General features: G+C 41.2%; 1 protein-coding gene across 10 annotated transcripts in view; it reads right to left on the reverse strand.

Annotated features, from left to right (window-relative positions):
- The window catches only part of SNED1 (sushi, nidogen and EGF like domains 1), a 93,004-nt gene that overhangs the window by 62,000 nt on the left and 15,779 nt on the right, over window positions 1-15,225 (reverse strand). The gene's annotated exons all lie outside the window — the stretch shown is intronic.

Raw genomic sequence — 15,225 nt, forward strand, 5'->3', positions numbered from 1 at the left:
CCTGTGCTCAGGACCCCAGGTAGTGGAGCCCCAGAAGGCCCCTGAGCACAGGAGGTGGAGCGGCATCTTGTGGTCAGACACAACTGGTTCTAGCGTTGACCCTGCCACTCTCCAGCTATGCAGCCACCAGGCACGTCAGGCTTTGCCTCTCTGTGCGCTGGCTTTCCACCTGCAGGATGGAGCAAACACTCATTCTGGCCTCACGGGGTGCTGGGCAGGGTTGAGTGGACTAACGATCACAGAGTCGGCTCTAGACCGTCACGATTTATCCTGGGAAGACTGTGGTCAGCCCGTGCTTTTAGAAATGACCCTTCGGGTGAGGGCAGGCTCTGTAATCTACACCAACCAAAAAGGCGGATACATACACCTTTCTTCTTCTTTTTTTATAAGGTTATTTATCTAATTTTTGGCTGCATTGGGTCTTCGCTGCTGCGTGCGGGTTTTCTCTAGTTGCTGAGAGCAGGGGCTACTCTTTGTTGCGGAGCACGGGCTTCTCATTGCAGTTGCTTCTCTTGTTGCGGAGCACGAGCTCTAGGCACGCGGGCTTCAGTAGTTGTGACACATGGGCTTCAGTGGTTGTGGCTCACGGGCTCTAGAGCGCAGGCTCAGTAGTTGTGGCGCAAGGGCTTAGTTGCTCCGCGGCATGTGGGATCTTCCGGGACCAGGGCTCAAACCCGTGCCCCCTACATTGGCAGGTGGATTCTTAACCACTGTGCTACCAGGGAAGCCCAATAGACCTCTCAAAGGCACCAAAGAGTGAAGAAGGGGGCATATTTCAATTCTAAATCTTGGACAAGAAGAGACTGGAGGTGAGCCCAGTACTCAAAGCTCCTTTCCCCCTGAGTGAGTGCATCTGCAGAGGCAGAAGCAACAGCTGTACGACAGACCTATAATTTTTGTAGCCTCATGGAGGGAAAGAGATAAATGCCAAAACTCGGGGCTAGCTCAAGGTAAGGAACCTGATAACCCCCACATTAAGCTGGGACCTCTAAGACCTGCCTCATAATCAGGGTGAACCCAAAGTAAGTGGTCCTTATGCAGATGTACACTCCACCTTCCCTTCACCTGGGCCATCCAGGCACTTTGAGCCTGGAACTTAGATTAAGGTGGAACCCCTAGGTTCCAGGCAGGAGTAAAGAAAAACCCTCCCTGGAGCAAGATGTATCATCTTAGGCCTCAAGTTATTCCTGTAAACATTTGTTCAAATACAAATTCCAGGACACAGTCAAAGATGACCAGGCACACAAGGAAGTGAGACACTGCTGACAGGAATAAGCAGAAATAAGAGAAACATCAGATATTGGAATGATCAGACACAGACTATAAAATAACTAAGTTTACTATGTTCAAAGAAATAAAATGCAAGCTTTAAAATTTCATCAAGAGAATACCCAAAATAATCTTGAAAAAGAAGAACAACACTGGAGGACTTACACTTTCTGATTTCATATCTTATCCCAAAGCTACAGTAATCAAAACAGTGTGGCACTGGCACAAAGGCAGACAGATAGATCAATGGAATAGAACAGAGAGCCCAGAAAGAAACCCTTGCATATATGGTCAGATGATTTTTAACCAGGGTGCTAAGACCATTCAGTGGAGAAAGGACAGTCTTTTCAACAAATGGTGTTGGGAAAACTGGATATCCACATGTGAAAGAATAAAGTCAGACCCTTACCTAACACCATTTACAAAAATTAACTGAAATGGATCAAGGGCCTAAATATAAGAGCTAAAAACATAAAACTCATAGGAAAACATAGGGCAAAAGTTTCACAACAATGGCTTTGGCAATGACACCAAAGGCACAGGCAACGAAAGAAAATATAGACAAACTGGAGTTCATCCAAATGAAAACCTTTTGTGCATCAAAAGACACCTTCAGCAGAGTAAAAAGGTCATCCACACATGGGAGAAAATATTTGCAAATCATATATTTAATAAGGGATTAATAGCCAGAATATATAGTAAACTCCTACAACTCAACAACAACAAAAAGCCAAACAATCTGATTAAAAAAATGGGAAAAGGGCTTGAATAAACGTTTTTCCAAAGAAGACATACAAATGACCAAGCCAATGAAAATATACTCAATGCCACTAATCATTAGAAATGCAAATCAAAGCCACAGTGAGCCACCATGTTACACCGATCAGGATGGCTATTATTTTTTTTAAAAAGCCAGAAAATTACAAGCATTGGTGAGGATGTAGCAAAACTGGAACCCATGTGCACTGTTGGTGGGAATGTAAAATGGTGCAGCCACCGTGGAAAACAGTAGGCAGGCAGTTTCTCAAAAAAACTACAAATAGAATTACCACATGATCCAGTAATTCTACTGCTGGGTATGTATCTGTACTAGTCTGATAGAGCTGCCATAACAAAATGCCACAGACTGAGTGGCTTAAACAACAGAAATGTATTTACCCACAGTCCTGGAGGCTAGAAGTCCTCAAGGAGCCACTAGGGCTGCTTTCTAGTGAGGCCTCTCTTCCTGGTGTGCAGATGGCTGCCTTCTTGCTCTGTCCTCACAGGGCCTTTCCTCTGTGTGCACACGAGGAAGGAGAGAGCTTTCTGGTGTCTCTTCATCTTCTTATTGGATTAGGGTCCCACCCCTGTGACCTCATTTAACCTCAATTACCTCCCTAAAGATCCTATCTCCAAATACAATCACATTTGGGGTTAGGACTTCAGCATATAAATTTTGAGGGGACACAATTTAATCCACAACAATACCAAAAAGAATTAAATGCAGGGTCTTGAAAAGATATTTGTATACCCATGTTCATAGCAGCATTATTCACAACAGCTGAAAGGCGGAAATAACCAAAGTTCCATCAAGGCAGGAATGAATAAGCAAAATAGGATATATGTACGTAATGGAATATTATTAAAAACGGAAGGGAATTCTGACACAGGCTACAACATGGACGAACCTTGAAGACGTTATGCAAAGTGAAACAGCCAGTCACAAAGGGACACACGCTGTGTGATTTCACTTATATGAGGTACCTGGAGTAGTCAAAAATCATAAAGACAGAAAGTAGAATGGTGGTTGCCAAGGGGAAGGGGAATGGGCAAAGTAGTGTTTAATGGATATAGACTTTCAGTTTTGCAAGATGAAAAGAGTTCTGGAGATGTATGGTGGTGATGGCTACACAACATGAATGTCCTTAATGACACTGAATTTACACGTAAACATGGTTAAGATGGTCAATTTTATATTATGTATATTTTCCACAATACAAAATTTTATTAAAAAATCATCAGGGGGGCTTCCCTGGTGGCGCAGTGGTTGAGAGTCCGCCTGCCGATGCAGGGGACGCGGGTTCGTGCCCCGGTCCGGGAGGATCCCACATGCCGCAGAGCGGCTGGGCCCGTGAGCCATGGCCGCTGGGCCTGCGTGTCTGGAGCCTGTGCTCCGCAACGGGAGAGGCCACAGCAGTGAGAGGCCCGTGTACCACAAAAAAAAAAAAAAAAAAAATCAGGATTGGAAATTATTTTTTAAACCCATTTAAAAGAACTAAGTAGAAATTCTAGCACTAAAACCAAATAACAGAAATTAAGAGAATTTCTGTTTAAATTAGACATTTAAGAGCAGGTCCGATGGAACTAAAGAAAGAGTGAGTTAACTGGAACTAGAAGACAGCTCAGAAGGAAAGATCTACAATTTAGAACAGAGACAAAAAGGTGGAAAATGAAGAAAAGATCAGGACTATGGGAAGCAGTAAGACGGCCAAATGTATGACATGGAGCAACAGAAGGCAAAGAGATACAAATGCAATAGTTGGGAAATTTCCAGAACTGCTGAAAGACATCAGATTGCATATTCAATAATCCCAGTGATTCCCTACCTGGAAAAAACAAAAACAAAGCTATAGAAAATAAACGCTGGAAATGCAGAAAGTCAATGACAAGGAGACAATCTTAAAAGGAGAAAACAGATAAATTACCATTAAAGGCATTACAGGTAAACTGACTGCTGACTTCTCATAAGCAACAATGGGAGCAAGAAAAACAGTGGAATTATATATTCAATGTGCTGACAGATACATAAACTGCCAACATAAAGTTTTATACTGAGATAGAATATCCATTACTGCTGAAGGCCAAACAGAGAAAATCCATACAAATAATAACTAACTAACTAACTAAATAAATAGCAGACCCCTATTAAAGAAATTCTAATGGGACTGGGACTGGTGTGGTCTTACAGCTGACCCACACTAAAAGGAAAAAAGGACAAAGAAGTTGTTATGAGGCCACCATCACCCTGATACCAAAACCAGACAAAGGCACTACATAAAAAGAAAATTACAGACCAACATCACTGACGAATATAGATGCAAAGATCCTCAACAAAATACTAGCAAACAGAATCCAACATCACATTAAAAGGATCATACACCATGATCAAGTGGGGTTTATCCCAGAGATGCAAGGATTCTTCAATATGTGCAAATCAATCCACGGGATACACCATATTAACAAACCGAAGGATAAAAACCATATGATCATCTCAACAGAGGCATAAAAAGCTTTTGACAAAATTCAACACCCATTTATGATAAAAACTCTCCAGAAAGTGGGCATAGAGGGAACCTACCTCAACATCATAAAGGCCATATACGACAAACCCACAGCAAACATCATTCTCAATGGTGAAAAACTCAAAGCATTTCCTCTAAGATCAGGAAAAAGACAAGGATGTCCACTCTCACCACTATTATTCAACATAGTTTTGGAAGTCCTAGCCACGGCAATCAGAGAAGAAAAAGAAATAAAAGGAATACAAATCAGAAAAGAAGTAAAACTGTCACTGTTCGCAGATGACGTGATACTATACATAGAGAATCCTAAAGATGCCACCAGAAAACTACTGGAGCTAATCAATGAATTTGGTAAAATTGCAGGATACGAAATTAATGCACAGAAATCTCTTGCTTTCCTATACACTAATGATGAAAAATCTGAAAGAGAAATTAAGGAAACACTCCCATTTACCACTGCAACAAAAAGAATAAAATACCTAGGAATAAACCTACCTAGGGAGACAAAAGACCGGTATGCCGAAAACTGTAAGACACTGATGAAAGAAATTAAAGATGATACCAACAGATGGAGAGATATACCATGTTCTTGGATTGGAAGAATCAATATTGTGAAAATGACCAAAGCAATCTACAGATTCAATGCAATCCCTATAAAATTACCAATGGCATTTTTTACGAAACTAGAACAAATCATCTTAAAATTTGTATGGAGACACAAAAGACCCTGAATAGCCAAAGCAGTCTTGAGGGAAAAAAAACAGACCTGAAGGGATCAGACTCCCTGACTTCAGACTATACTACAAAGCTACAGTAATCAAGACAATATGGTACTGGCCCCAAAACAGAAACATAGATCAATGGAACAGGATAGAAAGCCCAGAGATAAACCCACGCACCTATGGTTAACCTATGACAAAGGAGGCAAGGATATACAATAGAGAAAAGACAGTCTCTTCAATAAGTGATGCTGGGAAAACTGGACAGCTACATGTAAAAGAATGAAATTAGAACACTCCCTAACATCATACACAAAAATAAACTCAAAATGGATTAGACACCTAAATGTAAGACCAGGCACTATAAAACTCTTAGAGGAAAACATAGGAAGAACACTCTTTGACATAAATCACAGCAAGATATGTTTTGCTCCACCTCCTAGAGTAATGGAAATAAAAACAAAAATAAACAAATGGGACCTAATGAAACTTCAAAGCTTTTGCACAGCAAAGGAAACCATAAACAAGACGAAAAGACAACTCTCAGAATGGGAGAAAATATTTGCAAATGAATCATTGGCCAAAGGATTAATCTCCAAAATATACAAACAGCTCATACAGCTCAATATTAAAAAAACAAACACCCCAATCCAAAAATGGGCAGAAGACCTAAATAGGCATTTCTCCAAAGAAGACATACAGATGCCAAGAAGCACATGAAAAGCTGCTCAACATCACTAATTATTAGAGAAATGCAAATCAAAACTCCAATGAGGTAACACCTCACACCAGTTAGAATGGGCATCATCAGAAAATCTACAAACAACAAATGCTGGAGAGGGCGTGGAGAAAAGGGAACCCTCTTGCACTGTTGGTGGGAATGTAAATTGATACAGCCACTATGGAGAACAGTACGGAGGTTCCTTAAAAAACTAAAAATAGAACTACCATATGACCCAGCAATCCCATTACTGGGCATATACCCAGAGAAAACCATAATTCAAAAAGACACATGCACCCCGATGTTCATTGCAGCACTATTTACAATAGCTAGGTCATGGAAGCAACCTAAATGCCCATCGACAGACGAATGGATAAAGAAGATGTGGTCCATATATACAATGGAATATTACTCAACCATAAAAAGGAACGAAATTGGGTCATTGTAGAGACATGGATGTATCTAGAGACTGTCATACAGAGTGAAGTAAGTCAGAAAGAGAAAAACAAATATCGTATGTTAAGGCATATATGTGGAACCTAGAAAATGGTACAGATGATCCAGTTTTCAGGGCAGAAATGGAGACACAGATGTAGAGAACAAACGTATGGACACCAAGGGGGTAAGCGGCGGGGCGTGGTGGTGGTGGTGTGATGAAGTGGGAGATTGGGATTGACATGTATACACTGATGGGTATAAAATGGATGACTAATAAGAAAATAAATAAACATTTTTTTTAAAAAAGGAAAAAAGGACAAAGAAGTTGTTATGGGCTGAATGTTTGTGCCCCCTCCCCTCAATTCATACGTTGAAACCTACTCCTCAGGGTGATGGTATTTGGAAGTGGAGCCTTTGGGAGGTGATTAGCTCATGAGGGTGGAGCCCTCATGAATGAGTTTAGTGACCTTAAAAACGAGACTGCAGGGAGCTCCCTTGCTTCTTCTGACATGTGAGAACGCAGCGAGAAGATGGCCGTCTATGAATCAGGGAGTGGTTCTTCACCATCTACTCTAGATCTGCTGACCCCTTGACCTTGGACTTCCCAGGCTTCAGAACTGTGAGAAATAAACATCTTTTTTTGTTGTTGCTGTTTAAACCACCTGGTCTATGGCATTTTTGTTACAGCAACCCAAGCAGACTAAAGCAGAAGGCTTGAGAATAAATCTACATGAACATTGACCACATAAATAATGCTTTGTGGAACTGTGCTTGAAAACAGAGAATTAAAATCCATGACGATAATAGCCTGTAAGTTGGGAGAGTATAAATCATGTTAATGTGATTCAAGGCCACTGTATTTTCCAAGAGAAGGACAATGGCATTAATAAACTTATTAGTGAACATTGATAATTAAAAGCACATATCGTACTGTCTAGGATAATCACTGAAAGAACAGAAATAGTGTAGATAGTCCTAACTGATGGGGGGATAAGATGGGATGATTACAGTATTTGACATAAAAGATGGCAAGAAAGGAGAAAAAAAGGAAATATAAAGCAGTGGAACAAACAGCACAAGAAGATAGACTGAAACACAAGTACCTCAATGATTCATTAAATGGATATGATGTTCCAGTTAAAATATATACTATAAATTAATCAATAAATAAAACGTTAAAATACTATATATAATACCATTCAAATGCTAAGCAAAGGAAACCCGGTATAGTTATATTGTTTTCAGGGAAACTAGACCATAAGGTAGTAAGTATTGTTAGAGATAAATAGGGTTACTTCATAATAATAAAGAAAGATATAACGATTTTGTATTTTTATATACCTAATAAGAAAGGCTCAACATATAAAGGTGAAAAACTGACAAAAGAAAATAGGTCAATTTGTGCGATGAACTGGGAGATTGGGATTGACATATATACACTAATATGTATAAAATGGATAACTAATAACCTGCTGTATAAAAAAATAAATGCAATAAAATTCAAAAAAAAGAAAATAGGTCAATTCATAATCATGGTGGGACATTTCAACACATCTTTGCTAGTAAAATATACACTAGGCAGACAAAAATAATCTGTCAGAATATGGAAAATTTGAACAATGTAAATAATAATTGACCTAATATATAACACAAATATAACATTAAAATTTACCATATACTGACCACATAGCAAGTGTAAACAAATTTCAAATGACTGCAAAAAGTATAGAGTTTGTTCTCTGGCCACAGTGCAATTACACTGAAAATCATAACCCCCAAAAGGTAGAAAATTCCTATGTATATGGAAATTAGGAAATATAAATAACTTTGGACAGAAAGATAACAAAAGTGTTATTTAGCAACAATACGTGAAGGTATGGTGAAAGCAGAACTTAGGAGCAAATTTATGGCCACATTTTACCACCGCATTACTAGAGGTCTATTTATAGCAGTTCCTTTTACCCAAGAAAAAATTACAAGGCAGAATAAAAGGTAGGAGACACAGTTTGAAGAGACACAGCAAATATCAGAACCAGACATGACGGGAGGCTGGAATTATCAGACTGGGAATTTAAAACAACTCTGAGTAATATGCTAAGAGATCTAATGATAAAGTAGACGGCATGCAAGAACAGATGGGCAATGTAATCAGAGAGATGGAAACCCTATGAAACAACAAAAAGAAATGCTAGATATAAAAAGCACTGTAAAAGAAGTAAAGAAAGACTCTGATGGGCTTATTAGTAGACTGGTTACAGCTGAGGAAAGAATCTCTGACCCTGAGGATATTTCAACAGAAACCTTCAAAACTGAAAAGCAAAGAGAATAAAGACTGAAAGAAAAAGAAACACAGAATAAATTATCCAAGGACTGCTGGACAACTATAAAAGGAGAAACATACATGTAGTGAGAATTCCAGAAGGAGAAGAAAGAGGGAAAGGAAGAGAAGCAATATTTGAAACAGTAATAACTGAGAATTTCCTCAAATTAATATTAGACCACAAACCACAGATCTAGGAAGCTCAGAGAATACCAAGAAGGAGAGGTGCTCAGATCTCCTAGGCATATCATTTTCAAATCATGGAAAAATCAAAGATAAAGAAAAAATCTTGAAAGAAGCCAGAGGGGAAAAAACACCTTACCTATAGAGGAGCAAAGATAAGAATTATACCTGACTATTCCTCAGAAACAGTGCAAGCAAGAAGAGAGTGGAATGAAATATTTAAAATGTTGAGAGAAAAAACCCACCAACCTAGAATTCTGTACCCTGCAAAATTATCCTCAGTGAAGATAATCCTTAGTGAAGAAGAAATAAAGGCTTTCGCAGACAAACAAAAATTGAGGAAATTTCTTGCCAGTAGACATGCTTTTCAAGGTATGTTAAAAGAAGTTCTTCAGAGAGAAGGAAAATGATATAGATGAGAAATCTCCCCAGGCTGGGGAGATCCCACATGCCGCGGAGCGGCTAGGCCCGTGAGCCATGGCCGCTGAGCCTGCGCGTCTGGAGCCTGTGCTCTGCAACGGGAGAGGCCACAACAGTGAGAGGCCCACGTACCGCAAAAAAAAAAAAAAAGAATCCGCCTGCCAATGCAGGGGACATGGGTCCGAGCCCTGGTCCGGGAAGATGCCACAAGCCACGGAGCAACTAAGCCCGTGTGCCACAACTACTGAGCCTGCACTCTGGAGCTCCTGAGCCACAACTACTGAGCCTGCATGCCACAACTACTGAAGCCCGAGCTCCTAGAGCCCATGCTCCACAACAAGAGAAGCCACCGCAATGAGAAGCCTTCGCACTGCAACGAAGAGTAGCCCCCGCTCGCTGCAACTAGAGAAAGCCCACGTGCAGCAACGAAGACCCAACACAGCCCCCCCCCCCCAAAAAAAAAGACCTGAAACCATAAAACTCCTAGAAGAAAACACTGGCGGTACACTTTTTGACATCAGTTTTAGAAATTTTTTTTTTGGATCTGTCTTCTCAGGCAAGGGAAACAAAAGCAAAAATAAACAAATGGGACTTAAACTAAAAAGCTTTTGCGCAGCAAAAGAAACTATCAACAGAATGAAAAGGCAGCTTACTAAATGGGAGAAGATATTTTCAAATTATATATCCAAGAAGGGGTTAGTATCCTAAATATACAAAGATCTCATACAACTCAACATTAAAAAAACTCAAACAAACAAAAAAGATTAAAAATGGGCAGAGAACCTGAATAGATTTTTTTCCAAAGAAGACATACAGATGGCCAACAGACACATGAAAAGATGTTCAACTTCACATCATCAAAGAAACTCAAATTAAAACCACAATGAGGTATCACCTCACACGCATCGGAATGGCTATTGTCAAAAACACAAATAAAAAATGTTGGTGAGGGTGTGGAGAAAAGGGAACCCTTGTGCACTGTTGGGGGGAGTGTAAATTGGTGCAGCCACTATGGAGAACAGTATGGAGGGTCCTCAAAAAATTAAAAATAGAACCACCAGCAATTCCACTTCTGGATATTTTCCCAAAGAAAACAAAAACACTAATTTGAAAAGATATATACACCCCTATGTTCACAGCTGCAGTATTTACAATAGGCAAGACATGGAAGCAAACTTAGTGTCCATTGATAGATGAATGGATAAAGAAGAAGTGGGATATATATGTATATGTATGTGTGTGTGTGTGTGTGTGTGTGTGTATACATATATATATAATGGAATATTACTCAGCCATAAAAAAGAATGAAATCTTGCCATTTGTGACAACATGGATGGACCTAGAGGGTATTATGCTAAGTGAAGTAAGTCAGAGAAAGACAAATACTGTATGATTTTCCTTATATGTGGAATCTAAAAAACAAACAAATGAACGAACATAACAAATCAGAACTCGTAGGGAACAAACAGGTGGTTGCCAGAGGGGAGGAGGGGTGGGACAGTGAGTGAAACGGGTGAGGGACACTCAGAGGAGGTACAAACTTCAGCTGCAAAATAATGCGTCACAGGATGGAATGTACAGCATGGGGACTGTAATAACTTGTGTGGCGACAGACGGCGACTAGGTCAGTCATAATTCAACTAAGAAACCAAGAGCCAGAAAAGAGCGGAAGACAAAAGGAGGAACAAAGAGCAAAGGCAACAAATGGAAAACAGTCACAAGTGTTGTAGACATTAATCCAACCATATCAGTAATCACTCTGAACATCAATCGTCTAAATGCGCCAATGGAAAGACAGAGATTGTCAGAGTGGATCAAAACACAAGACCCACCTATAAGCTGCCTACAAGAGACTCACTTTAAATATAAAGACGCATATAGATGAAAGGTAAATGGATGGGGGAAGACATATCACGCTAACACTAATCAAAAGAAAGCAAGGGCTTCCCTGGTGGCGCAGTGGTTGAGGGTCCGCCTGCCGATGCAGGGGACACGGGTTCGTGCCCCGGTCCGGGAGGATCCCGCGTGCCGCGGAGCGGCTGGGCCCGTGAGCCATGGCCGCCGAGCCTGCGCGTCTGGAGCCTGTGCTCCGCAATGGGAGAGGCCACGGCAGTGAGAGGCCCGCGTACCGAAAAAAAAAAGAAAAAAAAAAAGAAAGCAAGAGTTGCTATATTAATTTCAAACAGAGCCGACTTCAAACCAAGGATATTATCAAGGGTAAAGAAGGTCATTTCATAATGATAAAGGGATCAGTTCTCCAAGATGTCAAGACAATCCTTAGTGTGTATACACCTGACACAGCATTGAACTACATGAGGCAACAGCTGACAGAACTACAAGCAGAAATGGACAAGTCCACCGTTACGGTCGGAGACTTCAGTAGTCCTCTACCAGAAATGGACAGATCCCGCAGGCAGAAAATCAGAAAGGACATAACCCAACTCAACACCACCATCAAACAGCTAGATATAATCGAAATACCACCTCACCCAACAACAGCCGAAAACACATTCTTCTCAAGCTCATAAGGAACACTCACCAAGACAGACCACATTCTGGGCCATAGGACGCACCTTAAGAAATTAAAAAGCATAGAAATCATACGATATTTGCTCTCAGACCACACTAGAAATCAGCATGGGGTATATAGTCAATAATATCGTAATGACTTGGTGTGGCGACAGACGGTAACTAGGTGACAGATGGTAACTAGTGAAGATAACTGGAAAATCCCCAATTACATAGTGGTTACACAACACACTTCTAAATAACACATGGGCCAAAGAGGAATGTCAAGAGAAATTTAAAAATATTTGAACTAAATGAAAATTAAAGCACAACTTATCCAAAATTGTGGATGCAGTGAAAGCACCGCCTAGAGGGAAATTGATAGCACTGAATGCATGTATTAGAAAAGAAGAAAAATCTAAAAGCAATAATCTAAGCTTCCACCACAGGAAACTAGTAAAGAAGAGCAGAGTAAATGCAAAGTAAGTGGAATAAAAGAAATAAGAAGAATTCAAGAAAAAAAAATGAAATTGAAAATAGGTAATCAATAAAAAAATCAACATAACAAAAGCTGGCTCTTTGAAAAGATCAAGAAAATTGACAGCCAGGCTATCTATGACAAAAAGAGGACACAAATTACTGACATCAGAAATGTGAAAGGGAACATCAGTACAGATACCGTGGTTGTTAAAAGGATAATAAAGAGATAATATGAAAAAAATCTATGACCATAAATTTGATTACCTAGACAAAATGGACCGATTCCTTGAAAGACACAATATGCCAAAACTCACACAAGAAGAAATAGACAATCTGAATAGGCCTATATCTATTAAAGAAACTGAATCAATAATTAATAATCTTCCAAAACAGAAAGCACCAGGCCAGACAGGTTCACTGGTGAATTCTACCGCACTTAAGAAGTTATACCAATTCTCTACAATCTCTTTCAGAGGATAGAAGCAGAGGGAATACTTCCTAACTCATTCTATGAGGCCAGCATCACCCTAATACCAAAACCAGACAAAGACATTACAAGAAAAGAAAACTACAGACCAATAGTGCTCATGAACATAGATACAAAAATCCTCAACAAATTATTAGCAAATCAAATCCAACAACGTATAAAAAGAATTGTATACCACAACCAAGTGGGATTTATCTCAGCTACGCAAGCCTGGCTCAACATTCAACAGCCAATTGATGTAATCCATCACATCAAGAGGCTAAATAAAGAAGAAAAATCACATGATCATGTCAACAGATGCATGAAAAGCATTTGACGAAATCCAACGCCCATTCATGATAAAGACTTCCAGTAATCTAGGAACAGAGGGGGATACAGAATATCTACAAAAAACCTACGGGTAGTTATGAAGAACCCAGGGGCACGATGGGAATAAAGACGCAGACCTACTAGAGAATGGACTTAAGGACACGGGGAGGGGGAAGGGGAAGCTGGGACAAAGCGAGAGAGAGGCATGGACATATAGACACTACCAAACGTAAGGTAGATAGCTAGTGGGAAGCAGCCGCATAGCACAGGGAGATCAGCTCGGTGCTTTGTGACCACCTAGAGGGGTGGGATTAGGGAGGGTGGGAGGGAGATACAAGAGGGAAGAGATATGGGAACATATGTATATGCATAGCTGATTCACTTTGTTATAAAGCAGAAATTAACACACCATTGTAAAGCAATTATACTCCAATAAAGAGGTTAAAAAAAAACACCACCTACAGGTAACATCATACTCAATGGTGAGAAACTAGATGCTTTCCCACTAAGATGAGGTAGAAGGCAAGGATGTCCCTCTCACCACCGTCTTCAGCATTTGTTCTAGCTAATGCAGTAAGAAAAGGAGACAAAAACCTCTGCTCTGTGAAAGATAATACCAAGAGAATGAGAAGGAAGGCCACAGACCTGGGGAAACTGTTTGCTAATACGATAAAGACGGTTATGCAAAGTACACAGAGAGCTTTTAACACTCAGCGATAAGAGAACCACCAACCTTGTCAAAAACCGGGCCACAGGCCTTAACAGGCACCTCACCAAAGAAGATACGCAGCAGCAAATAAGCACATGAAAAGACGCTCAGCATCGCTGTCCGGGAGATGAAAATCAAAACCACAGTGAGATAACACTTCACACCCACTAGGATGGCCATCGTGGAAAAAGGAGATAATAACAACTGTTTGCGAGGATGTGAAGAAACGGGAACGCTCCTACACCGCTGGTGGAACGCAAGATGTGTGGCCACTCTGGAAAACAGACAGTGTCAGCTCCTCACATGGTTAAATACAGAATAACTATATGCACCAGCAATTCCATGCCTAGATATATACCCATAGACACCCAAGAGAACTGAGAACATGTCCACACACAAGGATGTACTGTACACAGACGTCCACAACAATATTGTTCATAATAGCCAAAGGGAGTAAGCAAGCCTCATCTGCATCAACTAAGGAGTGGATACGTTATAAAAATAAATGGAATTTTTTGGCAAATAAAAGAAATGATGTACTGACACAGGCCACAACACGAGTGAGCTTTGAAAACATCATTTTAAGTGAAAGAAGCCAGTCACAAAACACTATGACTCCACTTACATGAAACACGCAGAACAGGCAAATCCAAAGAAACAAAGTAGTTTAGTCATTGCCTAGGTCAGGGGTGTGCTGGAAAAGGCGGAGGATGGTCACTCAGGGGCGAAGGGCTTCTTCTGGGGTGAGGGAAATGTTCCCAGGGTGACTGTGGTGATGATGTACAGTTCTGTAAGTATGTGAAAAGCCATTGAATTGTAAGAGGGTGAACTGCACAGTAAGTGAATTATACCTCAGTGATGAAGACGGAAGAGAAAGAAAGCAGAGAAACGAAAAGGAAAGAAAAGGAAGGAAGGCAGGCAGGAGGAAGGTGGCAGGTAGGCGCTCCTGACCGTGGGCCTCTGGGAGCAGGGAGGGCCCAGGAGTGCAGGGGTGCGGGAAAGAGGGGCTAAAGGCTAAAGCGGGAGCTGGCCTCTGCTCTGCCCGCGGCCCCTCCACTCTCCTGCGCTCCCGTAGGAAGAGAAGATGCCCAAACTCGACTCCTGGCGTTTAGACGGGTTTGCAGTGGGGACGGGAAGCTTCAGGGGCCCTGTGGGTGGATCTGGGCCACGTGGCCTCTGTGTCTGAACGAGTGATCGCTGCCTGCACGTCCGTCCGGGAAGTGGCTGGGCTCTCCTTCCAGGGGCCCTGCACGTGGAGAGGGCAGGGCAGCACAGACCCCGCCCGCAGGCCCTGCAGCAGAAAGGACTCGGCGTCCAGGAGCCACGCGGAGCCCGAGCCGGAGCCGGAGCCGGAGGCCTGTCCTTGCCCAGCAGCGCCCCC

The sequence above is a fragment of the Globicephala melas genome, chromosome 7, assembly GCF_963455315.2.
Source record: "Globicephala melas chromosome 7, mGloMel1.2, whole genome shotgun sequence".
Lineage (NCBI taxonomy): Eukaryota > Metazoa > Chordata > Mammalia > Artiodactyla > Delphinidae > Globicephala > Globicephala melas.